This window comes from Mytilus galloprovincialis, chromosome 7, assembly GCF_965363235.1.
Source record: "Mytilus galloprovincialis chromosome 7, xbMytGall1.hap1.1, whole genome shotgun sequence".
Classification (NCBI taxonomy): Eukaryota; Metazoa; Mollusca; class Bivalvia; order Mytilida; family Mytilidae; genus Mytilus; species Mytilus galloprovincialis.
The window spans coordinates 63634852-63656437 of NC_134844.1; the positions used below are offsets into that span (position 1 = coordinate 63634852).

Genomic DNA, 21586 nt, shown 5'->3' on the forward strand with positions numbered 1-21586 from the left:
GACTCATCAAAATCTGTCTGGACTCACCATTTTCAAAACTGGTGAGTCCACAAATACATCAATATTGAAATATTTTGTATAAACTGAACACAGTTACCATGACTCACCGTCGCCAAAAATGACGAGTCCCTGGACTCGCCTTCAAAAATCCTTAGCGAGAACCCTGATTTAACATGATTTAACCAATTTCACATGTGGGGCGAGTTGGCAGGAGTAATATTAAACATGATTTAACCAATTTCACATGTGGGGCGATTTGATAAATCAGTTTGTGGTGGGTTTTTTTAAAAGTGGGGCGACTTGTCCTGCTTCCATTTGAAGGCCCCCTTGAAGGTTTTGTATGACTATATGAACCATCTTTCACGTAAAACCCCCATATGCATTTTGAAAAGTTGGCCGATACAAATGTGTTTCTAACTCCAGGCAAAATCTACCGGTATGAATGAAAAAGAAGTTTTCAATTAAGGCTCTGTGGCCATAACAGCTGTCTCATTAGCATTTTAACCACTTCCCATATTTGCAATTAAAACAATAGAAGAAAATTATTCAACGCAAAAATAAAACTTACTTGTAAATATGAAATTCTCTTTACGGTATGAGTTTTTCTCATTGTTTGAGATTGTACAGTAGTACCTGTAACTGCTTATACCTATTTCTTATTCACTTTTGCTTGATAAACTCACTAAATATCATATACATTGTACCACATCTCCTTATTTTTATATGCATTCCAATAACATGAACAATTGTAATTCAATTCTATATACCAAAGCAAAATGAACTGCACCACTTTCATTCACTAGTATGCATCTTTTGGCAAAATACAAGTTCTTAGATGACACAATTAACATGATTAATATAATATATATTTATTGATAAAAAAAATTAATTTAGTATACAACTCTTTAACAGGTATAAAAAAAAGCACAGCTGTGTCATAAATTGTGAAATCTGTGCTGAAAACATAAACATTGATGGTATTTGAGTAATTCCATATGTGCAGCTCAACATTAGCTCGTCAGTTGGTGGTGGACAGTTATAGTTCCTTTCTGCAGGCTAGGATGAATGACTTTTCAGGAAAACCAATTTCACAAATCAAAACTTTCCTCTGGCTCTAGATTTTTCCTACAATATTCATCCAGTTTAGTTCTTTTGTTTTAATTGGACACCGTCCTGATTTATAATTTTGCAAACCATTCAGTCTCTTGCTTGCAAATGGTGCATGAAAATAGGATGGGTATGGCAGTAGACAAGTCTCTTTAAAGTGGGTTTGTGCCCTGAAAAAAAGTTTTATAACTTAAGTTTAATTGAAACTTGTGCAACACATATACCTAAATAACTATATAACATAGAAGAGAGCATCATTCGTGTCAATGTTTTGTTCCTGTTTACATTGTCATTGATATTTTTTCAGAAAGCCTGAGGCATAGCTCATAAATTCCTGTCATTAGACATTACATCCTAAATTAACATAATTACTGCTAGAATAATTATCAGTATGATATACGTACACTATCATTGCACAGCCCAAGTCTTCAGTATATATAATTGTTGCATTCATTCACTCCTGATCACTCCTGTGTTCAGTCCTTCAAAAATATTTAAACATCAACAAATGAACTTTAATAAGGAAAGGAAAACACTAGAAAAGATACGTACATACAACCCGTGTTTAAGTATATTTGAAAGAGAAATAAATCTGGTTAAACGATGTAAAAAGGAGAAATATATCTGGTTAAACGATGTATAAAGGAGGAAAAAATTGTAGATATTGCATTACGATGCGTTCTACCTAATAGCACGTGGATATGTTTACATATTTAGACTTGACCCAGTATGACCCGTACCTTGTAGGTCACCGCCGTCGTTTAAACACTTGATTACAGTCGTGTATAAGCTAGACAATAAAAAGCTGTACTATTTGTGTGAAGTAAATGTGTTTGTTCTGAACATTTAAATTGTTTTACCTGATAGCAAGGACGTATATATCTATCTGTTTCCTTCTCAATTCACTTTGTCAAATTCTTCGAGCTTCTTCAAAACATACGTATTACTGCGCCCGGAAGTGAAAAAAATATGACAAATCCTCGTAAAATAATGCTATTTTCAATTTTGTGGAATCCATTTTGTTATATTAATTATACAAAGATAAAAAAAAGTTACGATTAATTATGAATTGGCATATCATTATACGGAACGTTTATGGACTATTTTTTAAGTCGGTCATTTTGGCGGGAAATCATGTACACATACACACGTAGATTGGCTGGTACCCGATTGTAATGTTACACATCAAATATATCAAATAGCTTATACCCGGAACGTAGTACCGGGAACCAGGATAATACGTAGACAACATACATAACTAATACCGAAATTGAAAACGCTTTACAGTTTCTCGTTCATAAACCGAATTCCGCTTTGAATTATAGAAGATGCAATATTAATCATGTTCAGTCGACTTTTCATTGTTATATCAACGTCTGAACTAATTAAAGAATCTTTAGATGTCAGATAACACTTGAAATTGACCCGACCTCTTTCCACACGGAATATACAAATAATGATAGTTTGTAGTCAGGTTGACTGCTTATAATGCAAAATACACACTATAAACAAGTTCTATAAAACGAACAATACACACTGATCGTTTCTTTAGTCCCCAATGTAAATGAAAGGAACAAAAACCATATCATACCATAAAAAGAAGAGGAGAAATTCGAACATTTCCGGATCTATTTCTGGCCAAAAGACCCCCAGCATAGATTGCGTATGAAAAGATGAACCTCATGACTTAAAAGTCAGGCCTTAAAGCACTGCCTTTAAAAAATCATACCATAAGGAACATGGGTACCGAGTTTCAAGCTGTTTGGACTTCAGGTTCATCAAAAGTACAAATGTAGTTGCAGAACCATAGCTCTTGGGTCTTTATGTTATTTTTTGGGAAAAGACGGCTTCAAGCCGTCAGTGACATTCCCTCACATCATACATTTTGTTTTTATAGTGTGGAAAACCCCCCAACAAATCTTACTTAGATTGAAGAGAGGAGACCAAGAAATGAATAGTTTGACTTTAAACACTTTTTTACACATTTCCCTTCTGTTTTCTCAGGAAATTATCGTATATTGAGCTCTCCTTTACACTTTTTTCACGTTTCTTTTACAATCTGGAAAAAATCAGTATGACGAGATATTCTAAATATATCCAACCTACATTATATTTTTTAGTGACGTCATTCTTGGAATGTCACACTACGCAAAGCAAGGATATCCTTCACTGGTTATTTAAATCATTCTCCGAGATCGTGCACTAATTACAAATTGGTATTTGTTTAATTTGAACATAATAATGTTTGCTGTATGCATGGTATGATTGAAACATCAACATGCAATACTTTAATTTGTGGATCAACAACTTTCAGGAAGTACACCACTAATTCATGGTCCCATTGCTTTCTATGTTAAATTCCTCCGTTTCAAGCAGGCACACCTCTTTTATTTTAAGTTCAAATAAAGTGGCAATCATTGCATGTCAAAGCAACACCTTCTGGTGTCCTGTACTGAAAAAATCAACATACCTTACATTGCATATAAGAAAGAACTGGTTCCCAGAACTTCGGATGTACCAAAACAGGTACTTCCGATCTGACAAAAAGGCAAAATGTACCCTCCTTTTTAAATTTCATGCCATTTTTTTATTATTCAAATTTATCAGTCAAAAATTGTTCTACAATGATCACTAGTCATGCAGCTTTCATTTGGTACCAAAATTAATAAAATATTCTAAATATTTTGAAAGTTATGTCCATGCGTAGGAACTATTTTGTGTTAAATATGTACTACTTTCTGGTATGTGCTTTCTGGCCGGGCCCGAATTAGTGGTGTTACACCTATAACAGAACCAAACTTGCTATATTGACTTGAGCATTACTTTATTTCATTCTATGATATATTTCAAGCAATAAAAAACACATAAAGCTTTAATCCAAGTACTATTTTATTAATTTAAATCTCAAATTGGACTGGTAGAAACATAAGGGTTATTCAAAGAAAACTGCATGTGTATATTACCATTGGCCAATATACTTTTTTTATTTTCAATATCATTGCTTTATTTATTAATTTCTATTAGGAAAGCTATGTGTTTACTATTAGTCATACTATAATCAGAGGTGTTTCATTAAATAAAAATATATTAGTCCAAACTTTAGACATAAATGAGAAATTATCCCCCCTTTTTTCTTGAAATTGGAAAAAGGCTTTTTTTTTGTATGAACCATAATTCTGTGGTAAAAAATAGAATAATAAGAGCAATTTATATATCCCTCAGATAGATAACTTACTAAACTGGTTCAAAATTGCATGTACAGTGATATTTTAGAATTCTTATATGAGTATATACCATTTGCCTAGATTGTAAAAGGCTACCATAAGAAAAACAAAAAAACTTGAAAAATCATAAGATTACTTTGACCAAGAGCTATTCTTTTCTATATATACAAGTCATAAAATATATGTTTTATTGATTTCAATCAGAAAAATGCAAAAATAAGAACTTGGAGTCAAGTCTTAACTGCATGCATGTTGTATGACCATAAAAGGCTAACATACTTGAGTATGCCAATTTTTATTAAGAGCTTAAATTTCCCATAAGCAGGACTGTTGACCCCAAAAAAATGATTAGACATGATTACTAACATCATATTTGACTTATTTTCATTGGAATAGGTACAACTTCTAAAAATTGGATTTCTGGTGATTCTCTGTAATAGGACATGTAGGAAGTACACCACTAATTCATGGTCCCATTGCTTTCTAGCGGCCTAGCCAAGATCAGATGTGCATTTTGTGTTTCACATGAAGTCAAAAATGAGTATCACCTCAGGACAAAACTCTTTTGGTATTTCGGTTCAAAAATGGTTTAAATTATGAAAAATTGCCATCGTTAGGCTAACACTGGAAGCATTTATATAATACATGCAGTATTTGTTAGAAATATTTTATATTTTTATGAAATAAATGGTGTTTAAAAACTGTATAATTCTCTTTAATGGTTGCCTTCAAGACATGGTCACCAGTGTCAGATTTTTGGTCAATGACAAAGACAACAAAATATGTTTAGAATTATTGAATATCAAACATTTTAATTGAAAAAAAAATGACAAGAACATGTTTAACTCACAGATATTTCAAGCAACAGTAGCTTTCTTTGATTATTTATCTTATCTGATAAAACTGTATCTAAACTTATCTATTAATAACAAAACTTCCAAAAAAAACCTTTCTTTTGGTGTATTGAACCTTAAAATAACTTGATGCATATTCTTACAATAAACAATCAAACATAGCAATACAATTTATATATTTTGTCTACGGACAAGACATTGTATTTATATTTAATGAAATGCATTATTAAAACCTAATTCTGATATAGCTGAAAGTGTTCTCTTGAAAAAAAAACATACATTTTATCAGGTTTATCTATCAAACTTAGCTTGACTGGGAGGAAAATGGAAACAAATACATTTTGATAATGTCTACGGACAAGACATTTTATTGATATTCAATTAATGCTTTCAAAGATGATTGTTAAAGTTAAGATTAAAAGTTACCAATTAAATTTTAAATTGTGTTTTTTAAATTTTGAAAAATATAAAAATGTACCCATAATTCTTTACACATCTCAAAAATTTATTGATTGAGCCAAAATGAAGACACATTTTTTTAACTGAAATCCATATATCTGACTGTTTACAACAATCAAACTTTTATTATAACTCAATTTTGACATAGTTGAATGTGTTCTCTTGAAAAAAATAACATAAATGTTACCTATCAAATTAGGCTGAACTTGAGGAAATTGGCTAAAATATATTGTGGTAATGTCTACGGACAAGACAATTTCAGTTAAAAAAAAAATCTGTTAGAATGAATTGTGACTATATTAATGTTGAAAATACTGAGTCTTAATTTAAATAGATAACTTTCTTCACCTAAAAATAAGATTTAAGTTCCATAGAAGACAAATAATTGAATTTAATACTTGTTATGTACAAGTGTCTTGTCCGTAGACACTTCCTCATCTGCTGTTAATACGGAAATACAAAAGATAAAGTAAGAGAGAGAAATACTTTTCCTTAATTTGATTTAGTTAACCTTTTAAGGTATGCAGCAACTGGAATAAACAATATTGAAGTAAAATAAGGTATGCTTTTTATGACTGATGATCTGCCACTTTTTAAAATCCACTCCTGTAAAGTAATTTTACAAAAATTGAGAACACTTAAATTACCATTTATTTATTAAAAGTAAGATATGTTTAAGTTTAAACAACACATAGGTATAATTTAGACCCATACAGCCTAGCAATATTGATAAAAAGACATGTCTACGGACAAGACATGTGTCTACGGACAAGACATTCTGACATATTTTTGAAATTTTTCCTCTATTAATAGATGGTAGAAAAAAATGTTAGTAGTGTTTTCATATCTACAAAAGAACAGGAACTTAGCAATGCAACATTAATGTTATTATACTTCCAGTTTACTAGGGAATGCATGTCTACGGACAAGTCAATTTTTCACTTTATTTGTATATCCAACTTTGATGGCATATATCTGCAGCTAGGGTACTGCAATTTTGATAAACGAGGTAGTTTTTGACAAAGTATATACTAAAAGAGCAGCCTTCACGACGAGTGGCAGCCCAGGCAGCCTAGGCTGGTAAAATTGCTCTCGGGCCTGTAAAAATCAGACCTACAGGCCAACAGAATCTAACTAAAAATTTTCAAAAATTGAGCTGCGGGCCTGTAGATTTAGCAGTTCAACGTGAAGACTGAAAGAGAAAACAAAACACATAACAGCATAAATTTGATTCATTTTTCTCTTATATCACTACACTGAGCAAGCTAAAAACAAAAGTACAAAATTACATAACGAACGCATAGTATTCAACTTTTGATCATAACTTTGTAACCACTGAAGATTTTTTGTTGCAACAACCAGTAAAAGAAAGATGAATAAATTGTCTATAACAGTGAACCAATAATGTAGTTCAAATTAATTTCACTTATTAACTATCAATTGTTGAAAACAGCGAAATTTTAAATGAAACAACATAACGTGAAATTTTGCCCATTTTCAGCGTGTATTTTAGTGTTTTATTTAAAAACGGTAACACCTATACATGATATTTGATATTCAAATTTATCAGTCAAAAATTGTTCTACAATGATCACCAGTCATGCAGCTTTCATTTGGTACCAAAATTAATAAAATATTCTAAATATTTTGAAAGTTATGTCCATGCGTAGGAACTATTTTGTGTTAAATATGTACTACTTTCTGGTATGTGCTTTCTGGCCGGCCCAAATTAGTGGTGTTACACCTTCACAGTAAACAAAGAACGTGGGGTTACATGAGATAGGGGAGAGAAACGATTTTATTAAGTTTTTCTGTAAAAATTATGTTTTGAGAATTTTCCTCCAGGAGCACCTCAATTGATGAGTAATTATCCACTAAAATAAAAGTTAATGTATTTAAACACTTAAAATGTGACATTTCATTGGATTATTAGTCTTCCATTAAAACTAAATTTTTGTGTACCAACATAATCATTGTAATGGTAAAAAAAAATGTTGCATTTTGTAGTTTAAACCTATTTATTCATGAAATTTACAAATATTTCAAATTTAGGATTTGGAAACAAGCTTCATACAGTTTACATCAATCATATTGTTTTTTTATTAGTACCTGTTTTCCTGTGATGAGAGTTGTAACTGGGAACTTTATCACAGGAAATGTAAAACTGAATAGATTTTTCAGTCCACACTTTCTTAAGAAAAAACTTAAAAATCCAAGAGTACTGTCACAAAAATGGAAAATGGCCCTAGCCTGTAGTTCAGTGGTTACTCAATTAAGATTTCAAAAAATATTATAGTTATTGTGAAATGACAGAATTCAGTTGAATATTAGATAATTAAATATCAACTTTAATCAAATGTTTAGATTTAGAAGATGCAGATCTCTTCCATTGGTCCAGATTGAATCCTAAACTAAGAAAATAAAATTAAATAAAAAACAATTGATTTCAATATTGTAAACTTTTGTACATGTTCTAGCTGTTCTCTTTTTCATTCTTTATATGAAGATTCATTCTTTATATGAAGACTATCAAAAGATAACCCCCCTTTTCTAAAAAAAAACTAGAGGCTCTAAAGAGCCTGTGTCGCTCACCTTGGTCTATGTGCATATTAAACAAAGGACACAAATGGATTCATGACAAAATTGTATTTTGGTGATGGTGATGTGTTTGAAGTTCTTACTTTACTGAACGATTTTGCTTCTTACAATTATATCTATCATGAACTTTGCCCATTAGTAACAGAGAACTATATTTGGTAAAAATTTACATAAATTTACCAAATTAATGAAAATTGTTAAAAATTGACTATAAAGGGCAATAACTCCTTAAGGGGTCAATTGACCATTTAGGTCATGTTGACTTATTTGTAGATCTTACTTTGCTGAACATTATTGCTGTTTACAGTTTATCGCTATCTATAATAGTATTAAAGATAACCAAAAACGGCAAAATTTCTTTAAAAATTACCAATTGGAGGGCAGCAACCCAACAACCAGTTGTCCAATTCATCTGAAAAATTCAGGGCAGATAGATATTGACTTGATTAACAATTTAACTTCTTGTCAGATTTGCTCTAGATGCTTTGGTTTCATAGTTATAAGCAAAAAACTGCATTTTACCCCTATGTTCTATTTTTAGCCGTGGCGGCCATCTTGGTTTAATGGCCAGGTCATCGGACACATTTTTCAAACTAGATACCCCAAAGATGATTGTGGCCTAGTAGTTTCAGTGGAGATTTTGTAAAAGATTACTTGGATTTATGAAAAATGGTTAAAGATCGACTATAAAGGGCAATAACTCCTAAAGGGGTCAACTGACCATTTTGGTCATGTTGACTTATTTGTAGATCTTACTTTGCTGAACATTATTGCTGTTTACAATTTATCTCTATCTATAATAATATTCAAGATAATAACCAAAAACAGCAAAATTTCCTCAAAATTACCAATTCAGGGGCAGCAACCCAACAACCGATTGACCGATTCATCTGAAAATTTCAGGGCAGACAGTTCTTGACCTGATAAACATTTTTATCCCATGTCAGATTTCCTCAAAATGCTTTGGTTTTTGAGTTATAAGCCAAAAACTGCATTTTACCCCTTTGTTCTATTTTTAGCGGTGGCGGCCATCTTGGTTGGTTGACCAGGTCACGCCACACATTTTTTAAACTAGATACCCCAAAGATGATTGTGGCCAAGTTTGGATTAATTTGGCCAAGTAGTTTCAGAGGAGAAGATTTTTGTAAAAGATTACTTTAATTTACGAAAAATGGTTAAAAATTGACTATAAAGGGCAATAACTCCTAAACGGGTCAACTGACCATTTTGGTCATGTTGACTTATTTGTAGATCTTACTTTGCTGAACATTATTGCTGTTTACAGTTTATCTCTATCTATAATAATATTCAAGATAATAACCAAAAACAGCAAAATTTCCTCAAAATTACCAATTCAGGGGCAGCAACCCAACAACCGATTGACCGATTCATCTGAAAATTTTAGGGCAGATAGAAATTGACCTGATAAACATTTTTATCCATGTCAGATTTCCTCAAAATGCTTTGGTTTTTGAGTTATAAGCCAAAAACTGCATTTTACCCCTTTGTTCTATTTTTAGCCGTGGCGGCCATCTTGGTTGGTTGACCAGGTCACACCACACATTTTTTAAACTAGATACCCCAAAGATGATTGTGGCCAAGTTTGGATTAATTTGGCCAAGTAGTTTCAAAGGAGAAGATTTTTGTAAAATATTACTTTAATTAACGAAAAATGGTTAAAAATTGACTATAAAGGGCAATAACTCCTAAACGGGTCAACTGACCATTTTGGTCATGTTGACTTATTTGTAGATCTTACTTTGCTGAACATTATTGCTGTTTACAGTTTATCTCTAACTATAATAATATTCAAGATAATAACCAAAAACAGCAAAATTTCTTCAAAATTACCAATTCAGGGGCAGCAACCCAACAACCGATTGACCGATTCATCTGAAAATTTCAGGGCAGATAGATCTTGACCTGATAAACATTTTTACCCCATGTCAGATTTGCTCTAAATGCTTTGGTTTTTGAGTTATAAGCCAAAAACTGCATTTTACCCCTATGTTCTATTTTTAGCCGTGGCGGCCATCTTGGTTGGTTGACCGGGTCACGCCACACATTTTTTAAACTAGATACCCCAATGATGATTGTGGCCAAGTTTGGTTTGATTTGGCCCAGTAGTTTCAGGGGAGAAGATTTTTGTAAAAGTTAACGACGACGGACGACGACGACGGACGACGATGGACGACAAGTGATGAGAAAAGCTCACTTGGCCCTTCGGGCCAGGTGAGCTAAAAATTAAATAGAAACGAGGGTCGTCTTTCCCCTCAGAGCTATTCAGCTCTCTGATTTTATTTTGCAAACCATCATGACCATAGATCCCCATAATAATATTTTTTTTTATTAAAAACAAGAATGGGTCCACAGTACACGGATGCCCCACTCGCACTATCATTTTCTATGTTTACTGGACCGTAAAATTGGAATAAATTCTCTATTTTGGCATTAAAATTAGAATAATCTTATCAAAGGGAACATGGTTTACTTTTTAAATTGTTACTTGGAGGGAGAGTTGTCTCATTGGCACTCACACCACATCTTCCTATATCTATGTATACTAAGTTTCAAGTTGATTGGACTTCAACTTCATCAAAAACTACCTTGACCAAAAACTTTAACTTAAGTGTAACAGATGGACGAACGAACAGACAGACGGTCGAACGAAAGGATGAACGGACGCACAGACCACGTCACCAGAAAACATAATGCCCATCTTCTATCGTAGGTTGGGCATAAAAACATAAGAGATACAGTTCTGCAGCTACATCAAAAACTACCTACCGTAGATACTCGCCTATTAGTCGATCCGACTATAAGTCGGATGCCCTTTTCAGCTCCAAATTCTGAGGATTTAGTCTTGACCCTCGTATAAGTCGGACGAAATTGGGACATTTTGTTTTGCAGCTGACAGTTACTGAACGCCGGTAAAACCAATGCAAATACAGGAATTATATTCATTTTCTGCATGAATGTTTGTTTGATTTGAATTTAGTTGATGTTGATTTTGATAATTTATATAGCTTTTAATAATAAAGATGTATTTATTCCTGTTGTTTTGTTCACTGTTTGATTACAGATTGGCCATGTGTTGTTTACGTAATGCATCAATGATTTTGTAGGGTATGACTAACAACCTATTGTTTGAGAAAAGCAAACATAAACCAATATAACCTAAAAAAATTAAAGTCAATCAATATTTTTCCCAGCACACATACGGTAACTCAGTGTTAAAGAAGCATGTAGACTTCATAATTCTTTTTATATTGTGATGATTAAAGGATTAAAAAAATTAAGTGAAGCTAATCAACTTTATATTAAAATAACTCCCAACTCATTAGTGTCATCTGTTCACCTATCACTGATATTTTTCACACCTTTAGTGAATACAACTCTTTGTCTCTTAATTAGGGGTTATCAATGGATTATATTAGCTTGCCAATTAATTTTGTAATCTTTGTGTTTACCTGAGACATTTTAATGAATAATATTTTGATCTTAGGAATGACTATCAAAATTATTTTTTATTATTGTATGATTTATAAGTATTGAATTGATATCATTATATCACAACAATGACACAATAACTCCACTGAATACATCCATTTACATAGTTGGTACATTGTAATCTCGTCTACATTTCGGTTCTTGGCTCTTTCTTTTGGGTTTATGCACAAACCATTTGACCATGAAAATCAATACACAAACCGGAAACAGTCAGCATTATCAACACAAATTGTCAGAAAAAGGTTAACAGAGAACAAATAAAACACAAAGACAGTATTGTAGTCATTTATTTTCGCCAAAAACTTTCAATTTAGGGATTTATGTAGTTTTGGTAATCACCAACGTAGTTTTGACCAGGAAATTCACTCCTGACCACTTTTCTCGAGCTTGGATTTTTCCTCTGGTCTCTAGATCTCGCTTATAAGTCGGTACCCCTCTCTGGGTTCTGAATTTTACTCCCAAACTTCCGACTTATAAGCGAGTATCTACGGTAGACCAATAACTAGAACCTGAAGCAGAACAGACAGACGAAAGAATGAAACTACTGTAGAGGCTCTTAAAGAGCCGGTGTCGCTCACCTTGGTGTACGTGCACATTAAACAAAGGAAACAGATGGATTCATGACAAAAATTGTGTTCTGGTGATGGTGATTTGTTTGTAGAATATACTTTACTGATCATTCTTGCTACTTACAATTTTCTCTATCTGTAATAAACTTGGCCCTTTAGTTATAGAGTAAAATATTTTGTAAAAATTTACCAAATTCATGAAAATTGTTAAAAATTGACTATAAAGGGCAATAACAATAAGTGTTGACAAATGATGAGGCACAGGAGTATGAAATCCTATCAATAAGGGGGTAAAAATACCTATATATTAACTCGACTATCACAGTAGGGCTTCTCCTGTGGTAGTCCAAATAATTATGACGTCTTGAAAAGCTATTTAATATAATGTTTTTCTTTCAGAGAAAAAAAATGTAATGGCTTTTCAAGACGTCATAATTATTGGACTACTCCTGTGGATGAGGGTTGCAGAAACTTACAGTAGTTGGATTTTTCATCAAACTTTTCATTCCATCCACTCCCACAACCCTTTCTCCTTTTACTTGTAAGACACATAACACGTGATTTTACGAATGACATACATAAAGTAAGATATCTTGACTGTTCTTCTCGACGCTAAACTGGCAGTGATCAGATAGCAAACATTTGAACAGCTCTATGAAGCAGACGACAATGTTAACTGGTACCTTTGTGTTCATCCGATTCACAAAGTATATGTCCCAGGAACCAGTAATAGCGGGAAAATTTCCCGCGAAACATTTAGGTAATGATAAAAAAATGTCAACAAAACCCGCTCGTATATTTCCCTTTTGTTTGTTTGTGTATTCACATTTCAAATCAGCATTTAAAATCTAAATGGAAGTCCTAGTTTCTAATAAAAATCTGAATCAGGACAGAATCAGGACATATGGTTGCCGGCCCTTTTTTCTCCTTGGTTGGGGTCTCCTTCTTAAAAAGTCTGGATCTGCCTCTTTGTGTAATTTATTGACCAGTAAGATATACCGATGCAAAACAATTTAATTTTGTTCTAACACGATTTTAATGAGAACAAAAACTGCCATGTATGTATAAAATCGAGAATGGAAATGGAGATTGTGACAACATAACTGGCCGTAGAAAAAAAAACAGCAGGTCACCAACAGGTCTTCAATGTAACGAGAAAATCCCGCACCCGGAGGCGTCCTTCAGCTGGCCCCTAAACAAATGTATACTAGTTTAGTGATAATGAACGCCATACTATTTTCCAAATTGTACACAAGAAACTAAAATAAAATAATCATTGACAAGACTAACAAAGGCCATATATAGGCTCCTGACTTGGGACAGGCGCAAAAATGCGGCGGGGTTAAACAAGTTTATGAGATCTCAACCCTCCCCCTATACCTCTAGCCAATGTAGAAAAGTAAACGCATAACAAATTCAATACGTACATTTAAAATGCAATTCAAGAGAAGTCCGAGTCTGATGTCAGAAGATGTAACCAAAGAAAATAAACAAAATGACAATTACACAAATAACAACAGACTACTAGCAGTTAACTGACATGCCAGACTTCAATTAAACTGATTGAAAGATTATGATTTCATCATATGAATATCAGGCAAAATCCTTCCCTTTGGGGGTTTAGTGTCATACCATCATACTGAACATACATGAGAAGAACATAACCCGCGTGTCATGCCAACAACTGGTTTTTGAATAAAAGTGTTTAGTTCCGAAGCAAAGACCCTATAAGTGAATCAATATTAACGCCAAAATATGCAATCTTTAATGATCTGACAACAGTATCGTAACTATATCCCGCCTTCCTTATAAGTCTATTTAAAGGTTTTGTTAGTTTCTGCGCTGAGTACTGACATTTTTGTGCTTTATAAAGAATATTTCAATAAAAAATTGGATGTGAAATACCTAAACGTTTAAGAAGTCTGCATGTTGAGCTATATTTACGAATGATGTCCTGATTATACCGATGATAAAATTTAGTAAATGTTTTGACTAGTTTGCGATATCGAAAACCCTGGTGTAATATTTTTTCAGTAATACATAAATGTATGTATGTATGTTCTGTATCATCCTCCTTTAGTAGGAGCACCACCATGACCTAGTGTTTACATCATTCGACTGGGATATAGACAGTACTTTTTGGTTGTTCCGTCTGATAAATTGCTCTATTTTTTCAAAGAAAACATATAGTCCCAGTTGCAACCTGAACTATCACTTTGACAAATGTACCTCACATATTCCTTGACACCTTCCATTTTCCAGGCCTGAGCCAATATGAGAGATGAAAATCTTAACTCCAAAGCCTCTATTTACAGTGGCAGACGCCATCTGAATCAAACTTTTCGCTGGCTCTCGATAGATTTGCCTTCGTTTTAAAAACACATATTCGCACTGGAAAAAAACGAAAGTATACCTAACTTATTCCTCTTAGTCTATTCTATGGTATATAATTTTTTTATTACCTAACAATTGTGATGGGTAGCGCCATAATGGTGAAGAGGAAATCTTTGTTTAAAGCAAGATGAGGTTCAATAGAAATTTCATTCTTAATTGCATTTAAATCCTCACAACTTTTGTCATATCTTAGCCGTTTTTCACCGTAGTTTACTTAGATTCCGCATGGATTGATATTGAAAAATAAAAATTTATATTAACCGATATCACGGGTGTCATTCGACATATCGAGAGAAATTATCTTTGAAGATTACCTAACGGTGGTCAAGTATTGCAATTGAATCGTGAAAGCTCTATAGTATAGATAGCCTGATAGGATCGTGAATTCAATCGTATCGAGACGACATAGTCAAGGTTTAGAAGTAAACCGTTTTTACCGTTAAAACTACAAATGTCAGATTCTAATATGACGTCCTTATTACGCTTTGATAACAAAGCCGTGTTATAATGAGCACAAAAAATATGTTTGACCCATGCGCAGGGACTTTTTATATTAACGTTATTTCCATCGTTATCCTTTTAAATATTTACATTTAAGCAGCAAGCATAATTTTTTATTATATATTTTTATCAAACAACATATATTTACCCTGGTCGTAGTTTTTAAACTTATCAAATATAAAATGTAATATACAAACTCCTCGGGGAGGAAACGGGAACAACCAAACAGTCTTACGGTATTTTCGTACGCTTCGACCTATAAATATATTGTATTTGTCATGTTAGAATCGAAATAATTCCTTCATGTCATGCTCTATGCTCATTTTAACATGGGTAGGCATTATATTTGACCACATTTTACACCTCGCTAACGCTCAGTGTAAAATATCGACAAATATAATGCCTACCCATGTTAAAATGAGCATAGAGCATGACATGAAGGAATTATTTCTTAAATGAGATTGCTTCTAGACTTTTAAATGGCATAAAAAATGTAAATAAACGAGATTTATTTTATGATTCGAATGAACTAACATCTTTTCGATAAATACTGTCAACTCATTCCATCTAAATTATTCAAATGGTTCTTACAGTATTGTTATAATAGTTTAATCACAAATTTTGTAAAACGGAAATATTTACAAAACGTTGATATTTTTGGATCGTGAAAGGTCGTCTTTCGCTTTTTGAAGATCGTGAAAGATCTGATGCTTCGAACACGTTCATCCCAGTATGGTGAAATACATTTTGAATGCATGGGTACAGCAAATATTGGATTTGCCGGACTCATTCAGTTTCTCTTTTGTTGTCGAATAGGAATCTAATAGTTCAATGCCATTGGATCTGATTATCTTAAACAAGTAATGCCAAAACCGACTTGGTGACTTATGCAATAGGCAAAATCTGTTCTAATTACCGTCGTTCATAAATTTTGATGTCTTATACAAATTCAAGAATGGGAATAGAACGTTATCGACTACATTACATTTTGAGCTGGGCATAATGCACATATCGATCGCATTACACATGTTTAGTAAAACAAACAAGAGGCTCTCAAGATCCTGTGTCGCTCACCTTGGTGCATTTTAAACAATGTACACAGATATAAATTCATGACACAATTGTGTTTTGGTGATCGTGATGTGTTTGTAGATCTTTAACTTTACTGAACATTCTTGTTGCTACAATTATCTCTACCTATAATGAACTTAGCCCAGTCATTACAGTCACTATCGTTTTGCGAGTTACTGGTGCACATGAAAGTATTTCAAGAGGTAGACATTTGATATCTTTTAGCCCACAATAATCATACTACTGTTAGATAATAGAATTCCTATCTAAAAAAATCAAGGGCCAAGTGAGCTTTTCTCATCACTTGGCGTCCGTCGTCCGTCGTCGTCCGTCATCGTCGTCGTTAACTTTTTACATTTTGAACTTCTTCTAGAGAACCACTTAATGGAATGAAACCAAACATGGCATGCATGTTCCTTATGAGGTGCTGACCAAGTGTTGTTACTTTGTAGCCGATCCATCATTCAAAATGGCCGTCAGCGGGGGACTTTGTTTAACATAGGACCCAATGGAAAATGCATACAAACGACTTCTTTTATAGAACCACTGAATGGAATGAAACCAAATATGGCATGAATGTTCCTGATGAGGTGCTGACCAAGTGTTGTTACTTTGTAGCTGATCCATCATTCAAACTGGCTGCCAGCGGGGGACTTCATCCATTGTAAATTTATAATGAATTTATATATGACATTTCCCCATTCCGTGTTTATTGTTTATTTCTTCGACATAGAAAATGACCAATTACACAGCCTGTTTTAAAGATTATTTTCATGTGGGGAAATTTCCCCAATATTGTTTAGTGTTCACGTATGTGTTGTCTCCCTGTATGGATGTTTTCCCACTACTTGTAATTTAATGGGGAAATTTCCCCATTTCGAATTCTTTTATCACCATATTGAAAGTCATATTTAATTTGGGGATATTTCCCCACTTTATTCATGATGTTAATTACAGTTATTAACACACACTTCTTAAACTTATAGTTATATTTAAAGAAAAGTGGGGATATTTCCCCAGTCTGAAGGTCTTTGTTCTGGAGATATTTCCCCAGTCTAAAGGTCTTTTTATTCCCGGGATATTTCCCCATTTTCATTTTTTTTTTATTCATTATGATCATAGATGAGGAATAACTTCAATGTTTACATTTTAATGTATGTTATAGCAAGGACTTTCGTCATTTTTTGTTGCTGCATGAATATAAAGTTAACATCAGGTGTAATTCTGGATACATTTTCACTAATTTTTAGCAACTGAATCGCCTTGCCTTCTTCAAATAAAGATGTTTTTTACAATAAACGTTGACAATCTTTTTGTTTACCGAATTTGAAACCACACTAAAAAGAGAATAAAATAGATATTCTCTCTTTCAAATATAACGCGTTAGTGGAAAAAAAATTCTAAAAATTTACAAAAATTTCAAAAATTTATGAAAATTGTTAAAAATTACTATAAAGGGCAATTACTCCTTTCAGGTCAGGTGAGCTAAAAAGCTGCTATCAAAACTATGACACTATGTATATATATAAGCAGTTATTGTCTACATATCTATTCAACTGTTCCATTTATAAATCAAATATCGTGTCGAACAGAAAATGTTTTTATTATCAACATACAAAAAAATGTTGAGAAGAAAAGCAGTTCAAAAAGTGTTTTTGGATATCAAAGGCTTTCCCCGTTGGCAAGTCGATATCTCTATGAACATAATCAGCTCGCCGCGTGGACGCCGGGATTTTACATCGCGATGACCGTGAGGGCATTCCGATGTATTATTGCCACAGAGATTTGACTTTAGTTTTTGACTAGTAACCGATCGTATAAATACGCGAACATTTCTAAATGCAAAAAAAAAAAACAATCCGTATCGTTTGTTATCAATTCATTTCTTTAACAAATACTAAAAAAAAGTTTGGAAAACAAATGAATAAGATGTAAATGTCTGTTGACGTTAGAAATGTGTATATATCTTTTCTATATTTAAGAAATAATTCATGGAAGCCATCGATTGTTGGCAACTTGAGTTACACATGGCCTGGGCCATGATATTCGAATTTTATCCTGTTGATTTCTCCGAGCTCTTGTGCATAACTTCTTTTTATTATGCATCCGAATAAGAATAACAGTTAAAATCGGCAAAAGGTTTACAATAGGTTCCAATACATGTAGATTTACGTGGGAAGTATATTGTAACAGCCATTACTACAATGTATGACGTTACGCACGATATTGCGTCCCAATTGTATTGGTAACGTCAAAATTTGACGTTTTACGTCGGTAATCGAATATTCTTTGTTCGTTTTGTTTGTAATCATTTTTGATCGATATGGATACTTCAAAGTCTTGAATATGTATGCAATATTTGCTACTGGTAGATACGCAAGCAAAAGAACTTTTCGAACTTCTGATTCGGCTTGTGTTGTATTTTTTTTTCTTTATATTTATTGTTACTTTTATTGTTTTGCTCTTTTCTTTTTAGTTTCTTTATCTCTTTATACAATATTTTGTTCTCTCTGTTTCGGATTTGAAATTCTTCTGTTCTGTAATTAATACTTTACCTATTTATTGACAAATTACCATATGTTTTTTTTTTTCATTATAGATAATTATTCATTTTATATATTGCAGGTTATCGTGGTTTCTATGATTCTATCTATTTTCGAAATTTGTAATTTGGTTATTTTGTTTTTTCTCTGATCTTAAAACATGAAATCGAACCGTACTTGTTATTTAAAAACATTGAAATATCGTTCATATATCATATGATAATACGAACTGCTTTCAAATTCGATGGCCTAGGAGGATGATTGGCCTAATGAGTTCATATAAAGTGATAAAAAGCATGGTAATTTTATGATACGCTCGTGGCGAGATTTGTTCGACTCCGATCCTAATCGACAGTTATTGCAACTATTTTAACTTAAGGTCGCCTGATGTCCGGCTTCTCCTACCTTTGATGACAGGTCTATAAAATACAACAAATGTCGCTTATACATGTAGTGGTGTTTAACTTCAAAACAAAGAACAAACTTTTAGAAATAATTTGAAAATACATATATGTATAGCGTCCCCAATCGAAAACGTTCAAAACGTAAGAAAATTGCTCAGTGGACAAACTTGCAAGACATTTGATTTGTTAAAAAACGAAGTCATTTCGACTTAACAGCTTATCAAAAAGTATGTTATCGTATTGTGGGGTGAAAGGACAATTACGAAAAAGCACTGTTTTATATGGTACAAATTGAATATTTAATATAATGACGTCGAAACAGACAGTGTTTTTGTAAAAAGCGGCGAAATTCGACATTGGACAATCTTGCAAGACCATTTTCCCGAAGCCAATGCGTTTTTATTTGTGGTGCGAATGCTGTAAAATTCCGGATTTGAAATGGTCTATCTAAGCACAATTGTAGGAATAGTTTATGAAAACAAAATTTTATATCATTTTCTATTTTGAAAAGCGATAAATTTTGATAACTTACCATTTTCAGAAACCTGACCATGGCGAGGATTATTCATTTTTGAAAAAATCAGCTTTTACCGTTCGATCAACACAACTTGAAAACAGCAATGGTGTCATAAATTATATTAGACGTTTATCGTTCATGCGAATTTTTGCGGATTTTAAACTTTTTATTAGACCACAAAAATTCCCGCAAAAGTTATTTTGCAAATAATTTGTTACGTCTGACACGCATATTTTTGACGTTTTGGTAATATTTGTATCATTATTTGAAACTATTATGAAAAGTTAAAGAATATTCTTTTTATATTTTTGGAAACAGTAATACCTGCCTAATCTATGGATATAAATTTCATAAAGCTGAACTATTTAGTTTTCATAGAATAGCTATTTATCAAATTGTTCTGTCGCCTTTCATGGCATTTATGCAATAACGTGCTTAACTTCTATGTATACCTATCGGAGTCTGCGCTAAGTAAAGATATATCGAGAATTTTATCACAGTGTTGTTCATTTACAAAGCGAAAGAAGCACGTCATACTAGGCTGTTGTCTGCTCTATGGTCGGGTTGTTGTCGCTTTGACACATTCACCATTTCCTTTCTCAATTTTAAAATTATAAATTAAAGATCGTTCAGTGCTGTTTATTTTGGTATTTTTATTGACGTAATCGTTCTTGTACATTATCATAACTGTCGTCTGTGCTAGTTCATATTGCACTGTACAAAAGATTCAGCACCCAAATGACGTTTTTGGAGGACTAGAAAGCACTGAGTTATTCATAAGGCAAATTTTTAATGATTTATAGATATAAGAAGATGGTGTATAAGTTCGAATGAGACAACCTTCCGTCAAAGTATAATAATTTGTTTCAAGTAAACCATTATAGATCAAAGTAGAGCCTTGACTGACACGGAGCTTTGGCTCACAGCGAATAATTTTTGGGGCCCTACACAGCTTGTGACTTCTTATATGTATATAGTTCGTATTCATGCCGTTAAGTGTATCGATCTATTTTGATATTCTCGCCTGAATTGATGTAAAAACTAAATCGAAAGGCCACGCAATGCAAAATAGAATAACAATTTCTGAGTTTGTAAATTGGTATATGGCCCTTGATATTAACTTAATTTGGGAGTTTCGGCTAATATCATCATCAGAATAACAGATAGGAAGCCGAGCTATATTTCTATTTAACGGATCAAGCGGTATAAATTTTAAAAGAGAAAAAAAAATATTATATAGGAGTTTATTTTCGTTTAATCTTGTTTTATCATAGAATAATATGATTGATTACTTGACACTGGACCAAAGATACATGTTAGGTCCACAGCATTGATACATATTACTATGACTCTTGAGCATGTTGAGGGGGTCTTAGATGGGCTTTATCGAGAAAAGAAAATAAAGGTCAATTAAGAGTGTCTGAGACTGCATGATGAAGGACAACAATTATAAAGAATAGAGAAAAATAGGCTATAAAAGAAAGATAAGAGAATAATGGGATGGCCATCATCCTTAAATGTGTAAAGAATAGAGAATATTATAAAAGAGGAAAATGGCCGGCATTTAATATACTGAAAAAAATACACAGTGACAGAATGAAGAACCCCAGCGGGCCAACCTGACCCTCTACTTTATCATTATATGTGTATCCCATTCACAAAAAATGGTCATCCACTGTATCAATAATTTGTTAAATCTCTGTCTTTAAAAAAAACAACGTAACTTTGACTGACACATTTATAAGACTTATAATTAAATTGATCTTGGACCAGAACTTAGCTAGTTTTTTTTCGGAAATCTTTCAGTTCTGTGATGGGAAACGAGTCTAAGTGTT

The 21586-nt window shown here is 32.8% G+C and overlaps 1 long non-coding RNA gene across 1 annotated transcript; it reads right to left on the reverse strand.

Annotated features, from left to right (window-relative positions):
* Positions 1–857: 857 nt before the first annotated feature.
* On the reverse strand, positions 858–2824 carry LOC143083456 (uncharacterized). The gene is made up of 2 exons (XR_012980714.1): positions 1968–2824; positions 858–1277 (listed from the first exon to the last, which is right to left on the reverse strand). It is a non-coding gene; the product is annotated as an uncharacterized LOC143083456 (long non-coding RNA).
* Positions 2825–21586: the final 18762 nt, after the last annotated feature.